Source organism: Lepisma saccharinum, chromosome 4, assembly GCF_977018435.1.
Source record: "Lepisma saccharinum chromosome 4, izLepSacc3.1, whole genome shotgun sequence".
In the NCBI taxonomy this organism is placed as follows: domain Eukaryota; kingdom Metazoa; phylum Arthropoda; class Insecta; order Zygentoma; family Lepismatidae; genus Lepisma; species Lepisma saccharinum.
The window spans coordinates 44,598,125-44,614,026 of NC_139232.1; positions in this window are offsets into that span (position 1 = coordinate 44,598,125).

Here is a 15,902-nt window from a genome sequence, read left to right on the forward strand (position 1 = left end):
ACAATTTGGTGCTTATCATGTCCATAATTCCAACCTTTTCATTGTAAAAATTGTGGTTCCCAGCATTTTCCTCCCCAGCTATCACCAATAACCTGTCTACAAGTTTCCTGACATCATCAACCCAGACAAATTCTTTAGGCAGGGTGTTGTATTGTTTGATTCCACTGCCAGTCTTAATTTGTGACCATATGGGCTTGATTAAGTTGTTATATTTTGCTCCACTGCTAGACTTGACTCTCTTTTGTGTGGGATCATTGTTCTGGTATAGAGCATCTGATTTTATTAATATTTCTTTGTAGTGCTCATAGTCTTGATCTGTATAGCTGCCAGGCCTTTTCCGAGTCATCAGTTCCCACAATCCAGGTGTGCCGGGATATTTAACAAAACCAGCTTTTTCTCCAAGATGAGATTCTGAATATACAATCAGATCATCTCCCATAAATGTTACTCTGAAATTGCCAATTCTATGTATGATGCTACCATCACGCTCTGTGTCAGCATATAAGCCAAAGACCTCATCTTTGTTGTCTTTAGGTGTGCTTAAATATTTTTGAGCAAGAAGACCCAATTCAATAGGATCCTGAGTAGCTTCAATTCTTCGAGGAGCAACAGGACTAGGTGTATGAATACTGGAAAGTGGGGTGATTGGATAATCTAATATGTTCCTTGCAGCTACAGGTACAAGCTCTGTGATCAAATTTTGATTTTGCTCTGTAACAGTTTTGATATTTTTACCTAATTCACCATTATCATCAATAATAGGCTGTTCTGTTTGTTTGTGTTGTTCATAAATTCCTCGGTTCTGTGATTTCCATCCCTTAAATCTTTTTACAAGATAATCTCTTAATTTAAGATCATCAATGATTGGCCTTTTCATGGTTATTTATTTATGTTTCAATATCTAGAAAATTGTTGATTTTATTTCTGTATTTGCCACTATTGGGTTTTCTTGTCATATCAATTGTGACAAACCCATAACTGTCCTGGTTCCAGCACCTACTGCAAAACTTGGAAAAATCATTGTAGCTCAAGTCCCCACCTACATATTCATCATGTATGTGTTTGAGGTTGGTATGATCTTGATGAAACACACATATAAAATTGCTGTTGTCTCGGATCAGCTGCTTCGGTATTTTAGAAGAAGTCTGTGCCAGGTAGAAGCAATCAATGTTTTTGTGTCGGCCCTGTGTAAAGAAATTTCTAACCTTGTTTTGATTATCCAGTATAATGTCATCAAACACAACAACAGAATTATCGAGACATTCATGAAGTGGCTTAACATCTGATTCAAAAGTGGCAATATCCAGTCCATCATATAGCTTCATCAGCTGCTGATATTTTAATTGTTCCAAGCTCTTAGAGAAGACATACAAGTGCCTGTTTTTCCAGTCTAACCAGTTGGGTGTCAATAAAAAATTATCAACCATTAGTGTAGTTTTACCACAAGCTGATGGCCCAACAATAAGACATCTAATATTTTCAGGCAGCAACTTGCCATTTCTCTTAATCTGCTGTTCAGGTTCTGGCAGCCTTTTTATAACATCCCAGGTGCTCATATTATCACTTTGTCTGCATCGATCCAGCTGTGTTCTGGAAGTCCTAGCCATTTGACAAATAACTTGTTGCCTTTTCTGCGGATGATTTTTTCTATGAGATATGTGTCAGGCTGTTTAGTTTTGCTGAGTTCTTCTTCATAGAATCTGCCTTTGAGAATTTCTCCTCGGTGATCTTTTATTATATATGTGTTAAGGGTCCCAGGTTTAACTTGAACCACTGTAAATAATTCAGTGCTCCAGTTTCTTGTAAAGCCTCTTTTGAATAAGTGCTTATATTTGCTGATTCTTACTTGATCACCCACCCTGTATTTGGCCTTTCTTGTTGTTGGCTGGTATCTAGGATAATAAACAGTCCTGATCAATTTTTGCTCATCAGATGAAGTTACTTCAGAGGGTTTCATGTTGATTGTGGAATGGACCGAGTTGTTATATTTATGTAGAAGTTCTGGAAGAATATTAACCCATTTATGATTACCTTGAAGTGTAAATTGTTTATACATAAGATTTTTTAGGGTTTTGTTGAATCTCTCTACAATTGAGGCTTTGAGATCACTGTAACTCGAGTAATGTTTTATTGACTGGCTTTTAATAAATTGTTGGAATACAGAATTATAAAATTCTTTGCCATTATCTGTTTGCAAATAGCGCGGTGATCTTCCACTCTGATTGATGATTGTCCTGATGGCTTCTGTAACATATTTTCCAGTATTGGATTTGAGTGGCACAGCCCAGGCAAATTTTGAAAATGTGTCTATTACAGTGAGTAGATACTTGTAGCCCTTGTTGATTTTGTCTAAGTTTTTCAGCTGTCCACTTGCCATCTCAATTAAGTCGCTCTGCCATAAATCATCTATGCCTTTTGTGACTACTGGCAGTCTCTTATAATTATGTCTGGCTTGTCTGTGTAATTCATCAACAATAATTTGTCTAGACATAATATGAAAACAAGAATATTGCAACTATGGGGTGTTCAGCAGCTGATACTACAGGATTTTCTAAATATATTTTGTCCCCTATTTGTATTTTAAATTCCAGAGAGCCATCATCTTCAGCATAAGATGTTTCTAATGTATTGGGATTTGTAAAATCCTCTAACTCTACACTGGTGATTTTTACTTTGTTGTCAGCATTTGTTATTGATAAGGTGGGGTAGTGGTGTGCCTGTGGTTGAAGCCAATATTTGATCTTGATTGGTCTCAGTGTGCCCCCAACAAAAAACTGGTAATAAAATTGTGCAGGGGACAGCATATATATTTTGCCACCTGGTGTAAATGGTGAATCATATTCTTTGTTGGGGATGCTGTACAATTCAAGAATTACTGTATGTTTTGGATTCTCGATTATGCCTGTTATTTCTTTTTCTGCTGTAAGCAATCTGCTTGTTACAGATTCAAGGTGCTCATTAATGGTCCTAACAACATCATCATGGCCTGGCTTGATTTTTATGTCCACAACAAGTTTCTTGTATTGTTGCACAATCTCTTGAAGCTGGGTGGCAAAAACAGACAGGGCATTTGCTTGATTGGATTCCATGGTCCCTAGCTGTTGCTTGATATTAGCTACAATTTGTTGCAAATTTTCAATAACTGCCAATTTTGAATTTTGAGCAGTAAGATCATGGACCTGTCTTCTGATATCCTCAAACAGGGCATGCAGTTCATTAATATGTTGATTGGTTGGTAGAGTGGCCACTGTCTGAGTAAGTTGTTTGATCTCTGTCTGGATATTCTTGATATCTTCTGATTTCAATATGCGATTCACTGCCCTCTTAATATTTTTAAGTTCCTGTGAAGTAGGCAGATTTGATACAGTATTCTGCAAAGATTCAAGTGCCAATTTTACATTGTTTAATTCAGATGCATCAGCCACATTTTGCATAGCATTTTGGAGCAGGGCTATATCTGCCTGAGAGGGTGTTGATTGTTGTAAAATTTCAAGCTTTGTTTGGATATCATCGATCAAGTGATGAAAATGAGATAGCTCAGATTCAGTGTTGAGGTTTTCAAGCTTTGTGATCTGTTGCTGGACACTGACAAGTGTGTCTACAATACCAGGCAGGCGGGATTCTAGAGATTCTTGTACATTTGTCAAATCACTTTGCACTGCTGCTATTGTACCCTCAAGATGGGTTATGGTACTTTGAATTTTTCCAAAATCTTCATATGTTTCAAGTTGCAGCTTAATGTTGGCAACACTCCGAGTTATTGCACTCAAAGCATCAGAAGATGGCAAGTTGTTCATAAAATTTTCAAGTGTCTCAATTTTTTCTTTAACCTCGGCTATGGCATTGTTCAAGGGGTCCAGATTAGGTATTTGGAGTGATTGAATCTGTTCTTTTAGAGTGGAAATCACTAGATCAAAATCTTCTTGTGATTTTATGCTTTTGACAATTGTTTGGAGCTGTGTCTGGACATTATTTATCTGCTCTTCCAATTGCTGTTTCAATTGCTCAGAGTTGGTGGCTTGGGTCTTAAATTTGGCTTGAAGAGCTGCTACAGCTTCTTCTAAACTTTGAAAATTATCCAATGTTGCCAGATCAGTATATTTCTGAAGCAGCACTTTGAGTTCAGAATCAATTTTAAGAAGAGGGTCCATGCATTGTGATTGTAAATTTGTAATTTCTAATTGAAGACTGGCATTGAGTGTGGTTTGTAAAGCTTGTAAATCACTTCTTAATTTCTTGACTCTGACATCAAGCATCAGAATCTCATCACTGTGATCTTCATGTCTTGTATGGCTAAATATATCATTAGGCGTTTTTGTTTTAGTGGTTATTTATTATTGAATATCTAATTCTTAATTCTATAAAAAAAGGTATAAGCTTGTCATATGATCCCGGGACCTCAATATATAAGCAGTCACCAGCAGAAACAGTATATACAGTGCCAGAAATCATGTTTGAGTGCTTAATTCTATAAATATTTCTCCCTACTGAAATCTTGACATTACCCTCAGGGGTTGTAATAAATTGCAATTGCCCACCTATAGGTAATTGGTAATGATTTAAATTATTGTTAAATATGTACAATATTTTACCTGTTTCATCATCAACATCTGTAAATATGCTGTTCAGATGAATAATTAACAAAGCACTTAGTTTAGATATTATATCAGAAGAGGGTTGTGGTGTTGGCAGGTCCATAATAGCCTGTTTTTTGAACCCAAATAAGTTCATAGGCATGTTTATTTATTTCAAATCATGCTCTGTAATTGGGCATTGATTGCCATTTTTCAAATCACAATGCCCCCATGGTAGAGTATGTATGCCATATGATAAAATGCATCTCTTATCATCATGTGGGTCCAGAGCCACTTTTCTTACAATATTGCTAGTCAATAAGTGATCCACACTCTGAATTCTGGATTCTGATGTTCTGATTGTGCTACATAATTTGAGGCAATTTTTGTAATCTTCAAATTCAAGCTCTTTGTCCACAGTCACTCTGCCAATGCCCTTGGCCTTTTTGGCAACAGCGCCATTACATGTTTCAAAACTGTACATCTTGGCCCTTAACCCAGCAAATGCCACAATAACACCACCAAGTGTCTCATCTTTTAACTTGCCAGGCACCTTTTTGTTGTGGTGTTGAATCTCTGTATGTTCACTGGTATCAAAATATTTAAACAATTCAGGCTGTGACATATCTTGATAAACATCTTCTGTCTGAATATCAAGAACAAAACTATCTGTGTCCATGTACATCAGTTTTACACGATCCTTATAAAAAGGCTTCAACACATCATAATACAATTTTAACATGTGTAATTTGGCCAATTCCAATATCACAGCCCCTACATAAATAGGCTTATCAAACTTAATATTTGTTTTTTTCATGTTGAAAAGTGCCATATTCTCATCATAAATTCTTCTGTAATTGAAGTTGGGCTTTGCAATCAATTTTTTGCTCCGGCTGGGGTCAGTAATTATTTTAACATCAATATATTTTCTGACATTTTCAATTGTTTTGCCATACACTGAATTGACCATCAATTTAAACAAGGTCTTATCAAATTGGCTCATTGCAGATGTTCGAAGCTCTGTGTTTGTATCAATATATGGTTTCAACCATCTTGAGTGCCTGAACCTTAAGACTTTTCCAACTTTGGTCACTTGAACACCATGATTCATCAGGAACTGGAGGTTTTTGTAATATATGACATAATCCTGTTTCGGCTCTAGAGTCATCATCAATTTCTTCTGTTTAGAGCCAGGTGAACACTTAACCTCAGGAATTGGGGGCAGATCAGAAAATGTGTTGTGTAAATCATCAGGAATTGTCAGATCAACCTCTAAGAATAGACCATAGTGACTGTCATCAAAGTCCTGAAGATCTTCAATATTGAAATCTTCGACCCACTCAAGCCCTGCATATGGCAGTTTATCCATAATCTCATAACCATAGAGGCTGTTGGCATCTACATACAGTATATAATTTGATGGCAGTGCTGGATCATAATCAGGAATATATTTGTTATTTGCTCTGGCATATCTCTGAGAACATTGCACCATGCCTCCTCTTATACATTGTTCCATAAACAGATACATATCTTGATCCTGGATCAGATCCAATTGCATTTTAGTGTTTAAAAACATTGCAGACCATGCTAGGCCCGGAGCACTGTAAAAATACATTGGATACAGCTTATAATTTTGCATGGAAGATTTTCTGAATGCCTGCAGTATATCAGCTAAGAGGGTGACATCAAGTTTTAAATATGCCCTGTGATAATCACCAAATGTCTGGCATTTTAAATTGTTCCACATCAACTGGGCATGGTGATAATCATCATCAGTGATTCCAGATCCTCTGATTTTGCTGTAAAACTCTGATTGTGGTGGCAGAGAACACTCATCAAATTTAGAAAAATCTGTAACATAATCATATGGATATACACCTTTTCGCCTAATTAATTTCAGGTCCTGATTTGGAAACAAAGCAAATGTGATTTTGAATTGATCATCAGATAATTGAGTGGCCAGTGTAGCCAGGCTAGCCGATAAAATTCTGTATGAATCAAGAAATCTTAAGTGAATAGAAACACCATTAACTTTAATTATTTTGCTAATGGCAATATATTTTTCATTATTTTCAGCTAAAATGTTTAAATTCTGCTTGTCAAACCCCTCGTACCTGATCAAATGATGAAAATCATAATTGGATGCTCCATGGCAAAATATAGGGACAAATTTTGGTATCTGGATCTTAATATTACAGCTATTACACAGGGCCATTAAGAATTTACCATCTGTATGAGAATGGTGTTTCACCTTGATATTTGTATCTGAAAATTCAGAATCACATACCGGGCATTTTTCTGCTTTGTTGAAATCTTCAATCTGTTCCTCTGTTAAAGGCAACATGGGTTTTGATTTTAATAAGACATTAGATGCTATGTCATGGCACTCATTTTCTATTCTATCTGCAAATTCTTTGATGGCATCTGCTCCCATGTATAAATCTTCTTTACTAACAACCCCATCCTGTACAACCACATAATAAAAACTAGAAGGTTCATGTAGCTGGTATGATGTAATTGAAGATTCATCAGGATCTGGGCTACAGAATGCAAGAGGTTTGAGATTTGATTCAAAATCACAGACTATATATGCTGGGTGTTCCAACAAGGCTTCAAATTTTTTGAATTTGGCATTTTCACTTGGGTTAGGCATAAGCATATGAACAGGTTTATGATTCCCACAGTATTTCAGATGCTCAATTAACTTGTTTTTAGCAATTTCTGCATTCACTTCCCGAACCCCTTTCACCATTTTTTGACCATCAAATACAGACAAACATCTTCTGCACAACTTGAATATTCTATGAGTTTTGTCTAGTTGTGTTCTGACTAAAGCTTCAAGATTATGTATCAGAGTGTAATGATTTGTGCCATCCCCTTTAATTAAGAGCAGATCAATCGGAATAGCAGATTCATCATCAAGTGTACTGATTCTGAGAGGATCTATCAAGCAATTACCATGGCCAGTAGAACAAGTAAATACATTAATAGATAATTGTTTGCCATTGATGTGCCTGGCCTTTTTTTCAAATTTATCAATATTCTGAACAGGCATTGGATATTCTAAACCCTCCATTGCTTCATCAAAATTGAGTTCATGCTGTTTATAATAAGTTATTCTATCAGGATTCCTTGAAACTGGATACAAAGCAGCTAAAATACACCACAAAAAGCATTTCTCGTCATTATTTTTTATATTAACCACGGCTGTTTTGTTTTTGATATTGGCAGGTAATGGCACATAAGTGGAACCTTGTAATGGGTTGAATTCAGAAATATTAACATATAACTTGTGTGAAGATCCGCATAGGCTCCATCCAGACTCTTTTGCTGCAAATTCAGAGTGTTTAATATTCAATTGATCTATCAAACTGCTTATTATTTTGTCTGAATTTGTATTTGAATATACAGGTACAGTTTCTGTTATGTGGAGCTGTGTAAATTTTGTGCCATTTGATTTCTTATATTGTGTAAACAATTTGAGGGACAGCTTATAAGAGCCATTTTGTGCATTTAGAATTGCCTGCACATCTGGATTTATACTGTTCAAAAAATTCTTAATGTCACATCTTGGCTCTGATACAAAACGGTAATCCCTTCATTGGCCGTTAAAACTGCTATGGATGGGTTCATAGCGTGGCTGCTTTGCCGGTCCAGCATTAACAGGTGTTTCATGCTTCCTTTTCAGACCAGATGTAGATGGTTGAGGGGGCAATGTTGATAACTGTGCAGAACAAGAGCCCACATGTCTATTGAAATATGCCTTGCTAAATATTTTGTGGCATTTAGGACATATTTTAGTGGGAGTTCTATATTTGCCTGGGTCACAATTCTTTTGGTGTCTGGCCCAATTGGGGCTGGATATATTCTTTTTACACTGATTGCAATATTTTTGATTTGGCATTTTTGTTGTTGGTTTATTATATAAGATTTCCTGGGGTTCAATTCAAAATTTTGTACTTAATATATATATATATTTTGTTCAGCTGTGTGCTTTGTTTATTTCTTGTGTATATTTAATATGTTAATATTATTAATTTTTATTCTCAGTTTATTATATAAAATTTTTTGGGTTTTAAACCAAAACTCTATGCTTATTATGACAGGTTGTAAAGCTAATAGCCTACAAGTGGAAAAAGAGAATAAATATTGATCTACACTGACCTTCCGCAAATGCCTGCACAGACATGCATGTCCTAGAAAGGCAATGACCTAGCGCTGAGTGTTATGTATTGATTTTTGTATAACAGGCTGAGACAGATATAAGCCTGACTCTAAATAGGAGTGGATTACAACAAACAAGCTGGATGCAACAAATATCAGATTTTTTATACAAAATATAAGCCCTTTTTGTTCAATATACCAGAAATATATTTAATATGAATTATATATTAAACCAAACAGGCCTGTAAGTATGAGAAGCACTGTAACAACACATCTGTACTCCTCAGCCACTCTCACAATACTGGCTGATATGCAATGCAAAATCTCTTTATATAGCCTAAGCACAGACCGCATTGAAAGCATCTGAAACAATAAGCCAATCAGAATATAACACATCAACACATTATGTCATAACCAACCAATCAGAAAACAACACATGTCTAATGCATAATATTGGGTAATAATTTGTTGCAAAACATGATGCAATATAAATAAACCAGAAATAGGCCACAAGTGGACCGGAAGTAGGCAAACCGGAAGTGGACCGGAAGTGAACCGGAAGTGGATCGGAATTGGACCGGAAGTGGACCGGAAGTGGACCGGAAGTGAACCGGAAGTGGACCGGAAGTAAATATGTGTGGGTGTCTGTGTGTGTGTGTGTGTGTGTGTGTGTGTGTGTGTGTGTGTGTGTGTGTGTGTGTGTTAATACGTTTGGCCTAGTTTTAAGTGTAGCCAAAAAAAATATCAAGAAGGGCATATTTTTGACAGGTTTATGGACAACAATCTCACAGAAGTGCCTTTTATAAGTGTAGGCAAATCAATCTGAGGGGGGTCATACTTTCACGGGAAATTCCCGAGGGCATTTTTACAAAAATCTTGGATTAGACGGGGTGCTACACTTGAGCAAAAAACTCATATGGGCATGTTGAGCTAGGTTTAAGTGTAGGCAAATCTGCTTGAGGGGGGCTCATCATTTGTACACTGTAGCTTCGGGCATTTTTACAAAAATCTTGGATTAGACGGGGTGCTACACTTGAGCAAAAAATCATATGGGCATGTTGAGCTAGGTTTAAGTGTAGCCAAATCTGCTTGATGGGGGCTCATCATTTGTACGCTATAAGTGCGCTGGTTGTAGCATCAATTACACTACTTATCCAACAAAATTATTAGGCATGTGATTGGTTGGTTATGATGTAATGGGTGTCTTCTGATTGGCTCACTGTTTCAGATGCGGTCCGTGCTTAGGCTATTTAAAGAGTTCTTGCATTACAGATCAGTTAATATTGTGAGAATAGTTGAAGAGTACAGAAGTGTTGTTCCAGTGCTCCTCATATTGTAGCTCTGTTTGGTTTGATATACCGAATTTCTTATTATTTATATTAAACATATTTTTGGTATAGTGAACAATAATCTTATATTTTGTATAAAAGAGTCTGATAATTTATACATCCACCTTGTATTTGTTGTAATCTATTCATATTTAGCGTCTGGCTTGCAGCCGTTGCAGTCTGTCCCAGCTTGTTATACATAATCAATACTGGCATTAGGTCATTGCCACATCACGACATGGTGGAGTAGGTTAGTGATTCTGTAGGTCAGTGCTTCTGTAGATTAATACTTATTCTACCTTCGTGCATGTAAGCTATTAGTTTTACAATTTGTTACAGTTTTATTAAGTATAGAGTTTTGATTTGAATCCCAAGAAATCTGATATTTGTATGAATTTGTATTTGTATTGAATTTTGAATTTTTTCCCGAGAAAATTTATATATAAATACCAGAGCTGAAAAAAAATATTATAACTATTGTTTTTAAGTTATATTCTATCAATTATCGTAAGTTTAAAAGTGTTTTTTCTAGTAAATAGAATCTTATTGAATTTTAATTTGATTGTGTGTTTTGTATTTTTCCCCGAGAAAATTTATATATAAATACCGAGAAACTTCTATTTAAATAACATCTTGTAAAAATGACAACTTGTATAACCGACTTACCACTTGAACTGTTGTACAAGATTTTTGAGTACACAGTCGATGGAGGTGAGGATGTTGCGAGGCTTGTTGAGTTAAGCAAAATAGTGCTTGAATTTCGTCCACCGTGCGAGATGATTTCTATGGACAATCCTCGCAAAATAAGCGGTATTAAAAAGTTGCAGAATCCTGATTTTTTTTTTTCGGGCTGCAGGCAAAAAGTTGGCTGATAGGATGGACGAGCTTTATGAGGCGAGGGAAGGAAGGAGACGATATACGTACGATTGGTATGAGTCAAATGCGGAAACAGACATCATTACACAACTTATCGTATTGACTGAGGCGCGAACTTTTTTTCTAACCTGACATGATATATAAATAAAATACTATTACTAACAAGGAGATAAACGGATTAACTTTTGCATGCAACCAAATCTCATGAAATATTGATAAAAGATATGGTTTCTATTAAAAATGTAATTACTTATAAACATGGAATGCGTGATATTCTCGAAAAAACGTAACTCCTCTTCCCTCTCTTCAAGAAGTCGAATCCTTTTAAAACAAACAAAAAAAAACATCAACACGGACAACAAACATGTATCACAAGAAATAATATCATATTAACAAACAGCCTATTTCGTTTAATTAAAAAAATTCTAAATTTAATATCTAATGAAAGCACATGATAACAACTTATTTGAACTAGTTTCTAAATTCAAATATTTAGGAGTAATATTAACAAATGAAAATTATATTAAAGAGGAAATAAAATAAAAAGTAGGCTTAATTCAGGAAATGCATGTTACTTCTCTCTAAGAAACTAAAAGTTAAAATATACAAAACAGTAATTCTGTCTGTAGTATTATATGGATGTGAAACTTGGTTGAACATAAATTGAGAGTATTTGAAAATAAGATTGTTAGGAAAATATTTGGAAGCTAAAAAGGATGAGAAGACAGGTTAGTTGAGAAGGTTACATAATTTAGAACTACATAATTTATATTTATGTCCAGATATTATTAGAACAATTAAATAAAGAAGACTTAGGTGGACAGGCTATGTGGTACAAAGCCCGAATGGGAGAGGAAAGAGGAGTTTACAGGATTCTTGTTGGGAGACCTGATGGTAAGAGGCCTAGACGAAGATAGAAGGACAATGTTGAGATGGACCTAAAGGAAATTGCTAGGGATGGTTAAGAATATATAGATGGATAGATGGAAGGCCTGTATTGCTGCAGCTACGAACCTTTGGGTTTAAGAAGACTAGAGAGTTAGTTAGTTAGTTAGTTATGAAAGCACATGTTACTATAAAAAATACAATCCCTGGCATAGAATGAATTTGTTAAAAATGAAATTTATTTCTACATAATGAACCTTAACCTATACAATTGTATATTTTTTTTTAATCTGTAGTATTTAAATTAAACAGACTTAAATAAGAATTGGGAGTACGTACATAATAGAATAGAATCAACAGTTAAATATTGTATAAACCAAGAAAAAAGTAAACAATGGTTCGCATAACCTAATAGAAATAGACTTAGGTGGTTAAAGAACAGCATGTTTAGAAGTAACAAAAAAGAGATTACTTGAAAAGTAAAATTAATGCAATTGAAATAAAAGTATTAGAGGTGCAAATAAATTTAGAAAGGCGTAGCAACCTAAAGTAAACTTGATGAAAAATAGCTGACTATTTTAAATAGATTGAAGAATTGCTTTAATGACTTTTTATATGTTTATGTAGGAGATAAATCAGAAATAAATGAAGCAGAACCTATAGTTCCAGAAACTAACTTGATTGAATTTAAAGATGCTAAAAATATAAATTATTCGAATTTGGATTACGTAAGAATCTTGTTAATATGTCTGACAAATGTACAATTTATGAAAGGTTATAAAACAAAGATGCATCATATTTATTGTTTTTTAATTTTGTCTTAGAATATGCTGTTAGGAAGGTAAAAAACTAACGAAGTAATGTGACTCAACTGTTAGCATATGCAGATGATGTAAATACAGTTAAGAATAATGCTAAAATATTTTTTAAAGCAAGTAAGAAAGTTAGCAAAGAGAAAAGTACAGGTCGAAACTAACTTGTTTAATCTAGTTTTTAAATTTAAGCAATACTTACAAATGAAAATGATATTAAAGAAGAAATGAAAAAGAAGGCTTAATGCATGTTATTTTTTTTGTCTTCTCGTATAATATCTAACAAACTAAAAGTTAAAATATACAATAACAGTAATTTTGCCTGTGGATGCGAAAACTTGATCTCTTCTATTGATATTGAGAGTATTTGAAAATAAGATTCTTAGGAAAATATTTTAGCCTTAAAGGGATGAAGAAACAAGTGAATGGAGAAGGTTACATAATTTAGAAGTACATAATTTATGTTAATTTCCGAGTATTATTAGATTGATTATTAAGTCACGAATACTTAGGTGGGCACGAATGAGAAAGGAATAAAGGAGATTTTACAGGAATCTTGATGGGAAACCTGATGGTAAAGGACCAAAAACGAAGATAGAGATAGACCTAAAAGAAATCTGTAAATATGGAATAGAATATATATAAATTTTGCTCAGGATAAGTACAAATTGAACTGTAACTACGAATTTTCAGAATCAAGAGAGCTAGAGAATTAATTAATTAATTAATATTTAATGTAATAAAAGTAGTAATATAGTATTCTTATTGAGAAGAGAATTTCTACAAAACTTATTTTCCTCGTATGTTTACTAATAGCAGTTACATTTGACATGTTTGACTAATCGCGAATCAATATACGTTGAAACGTTTATATAGAAATATCGTATATAGGAACATCGTATATAGGAACATCGTTCAACATACGTTGAAACGTTTTTACAAGATAGTCTCTTAATTTAAGATTGTCAACGATTGGTCGTTTCATGGTTGCTTATATACGTCTCTACGTCTTGAAAATTGTTGATTTTACTCCTATATTTACCACTATCATCTTCCTTCTGATGCTCGACGTCAGAATCTCATCACTGTGATCTTCATGTCTTGTATGACCAAATATATCATTAGGCATTTTTGTTTCTTGTTTTAGTGGTTATTTATTATAAAATATCTAATTCTTAATTCTATAAAAAAAGGTATAAGCTTGTCATAATATCCCGGGACCTCAATATATAAACAATCACCAGCAGAGACAGTATATACAGTGCCAGAAACCATGTTTGAGTGCTTAATTCTATAAATATTTCTCCCTACTGAAACCTTAACATCGCCCTCGGGAGTTGTAATAAATTGTAATCGACCACCTATAGGTAATTGGTAATGGTTTAAGTTATTGTTAAATATGTATAATGTTTTACCTGTTTTATCATCAACATCTGTAAGTATGCTATTTAGATGAATAATTAAGAAACCACTTAGTTTAGATATTATAGATTTTATATCAGGAGAAGGTACTGGTGTTGGCAAGTCCATAATAGCTTGTTTTTTGAATCCAAATAAGTTCATTGGCATGTTTATTTATTTCAAATCATGCTTTGTGATTGGGCATTGATTGCCACTTATCAAGTCACAATGACCCCATGGTAGAGTATGTACACCACATGATAAAATGCATCTCTTATCATCATGTGGGTCTAGAGCCCCTTTTCTAAGATCATTTGTGGTCAACAAATGATCCACACTCTGGATTCTGCGTTCTGATATTCTGATTAAACTCTGTGACTTGAGACAATTTTTGTAATCTTCAAATCTGAGCTCTTTGTCCACAATTCCTCTACCAATACCCTTGGCTTTTTTAGTAACAGCACCACTACATGTTTCAAAACTATACATTTTAGCCCTTAACCCAGCAAATCCTACAATAACATCGCCAAGGGTCTCATCTTTTAACTTGCCAGGTACCTTTTGTTGTGGGGTTGAATTTTTGTATGTTCACTAGTATCAAAATATTTAAACAATTCAGGCTGTGATATATCTTTATAAACATCTTCTGTTTGAATATCAAGAATAAAACTATCTGTGTCCATGTACATTAATTTTATACTTTTATTATAAAAAGGTTTCAACACATCATAATAAAGGTTTTACATATGTAATTTGGCCAATTCCAATATCACAGCCCCTACATAAATAGGTTTATCAAACTTAATCTTTGTTTTTTCATATTAGAAAGTGTCATATTTTCATCATAAGTTCTTCTATAATTGAAATTAGGCTTTGCCACCAATTTTTTGCTCCGGCTGGGGTCGGTAACTAATTTAACATCACTATGCTTTCTAACATTTTCTATAGTTTTGCCATACACTGAATTGACCATTAATTTAAACAAAGTTTTATCAAATTGGCTCACTGCAGATGTTCGAAGCTCGGTGTTCGTATCAATATATGGCTTCAACCATCTTGAGTGCCTGAACCTCAAGACTTTGCCAACATTAGTTACTTTAACACCGTGATGCATCAGGAACTGAAGGTTCTTGTAATATATTACATAACCCTGTTTTGGCTCCAGAGTCATCATTAGCTTCTTTTGTTTAGAGCCGGGTGAACACTTAACCCCAGAAATTGGGGGCAGATCAGAAAACTGGTTGTGTAAATTATCAGGAATTGTCAGATCAACCTCTAAGAACAGGCCATAGTTACTGTCATCAAAATCCTGAAGATCCCCAATACTAAAATTTTCAACCCACTCAAGCCCTGCATATGGCAGTTTATCCATCATAGCATGACCATACAAGCTGTTAGCATCCACATAAAGTATATAATTTGATGGCAGTGCTGGATCATAATCAGAAATATATTTGTTATTAGCTCTGGCATATCTTTGAGAACATTGCACCATGCCTCCTCTTATACATTGTTCCATAAAGAGATACATATCTTGATCTTGGATTAGATTCAATTGCATTTTAGTATTCAAAAGCATTGCAGACCATGCTAGGCCTGGAGCACTGTAGAAATAAATTGGATCCAGCTTATAATTTTCTATTGAAGATTTTCTAAATGCCTGAAGTATATCGGCTAAGAGAGTTACATCAAGTTTTAAGTATTCCCTATGATAATCACCAAGTGTCTGACATTTTAAATTGGTCCACATCAACTGAGCATGGTGATAATCTTCATCAGTGATTTCGGATGCCCTGAGTTTACTGTAGAACTCTTGTTTTGGTGGCAGAGTACACTCATCAAATTTAGAAAAATCTGTAACA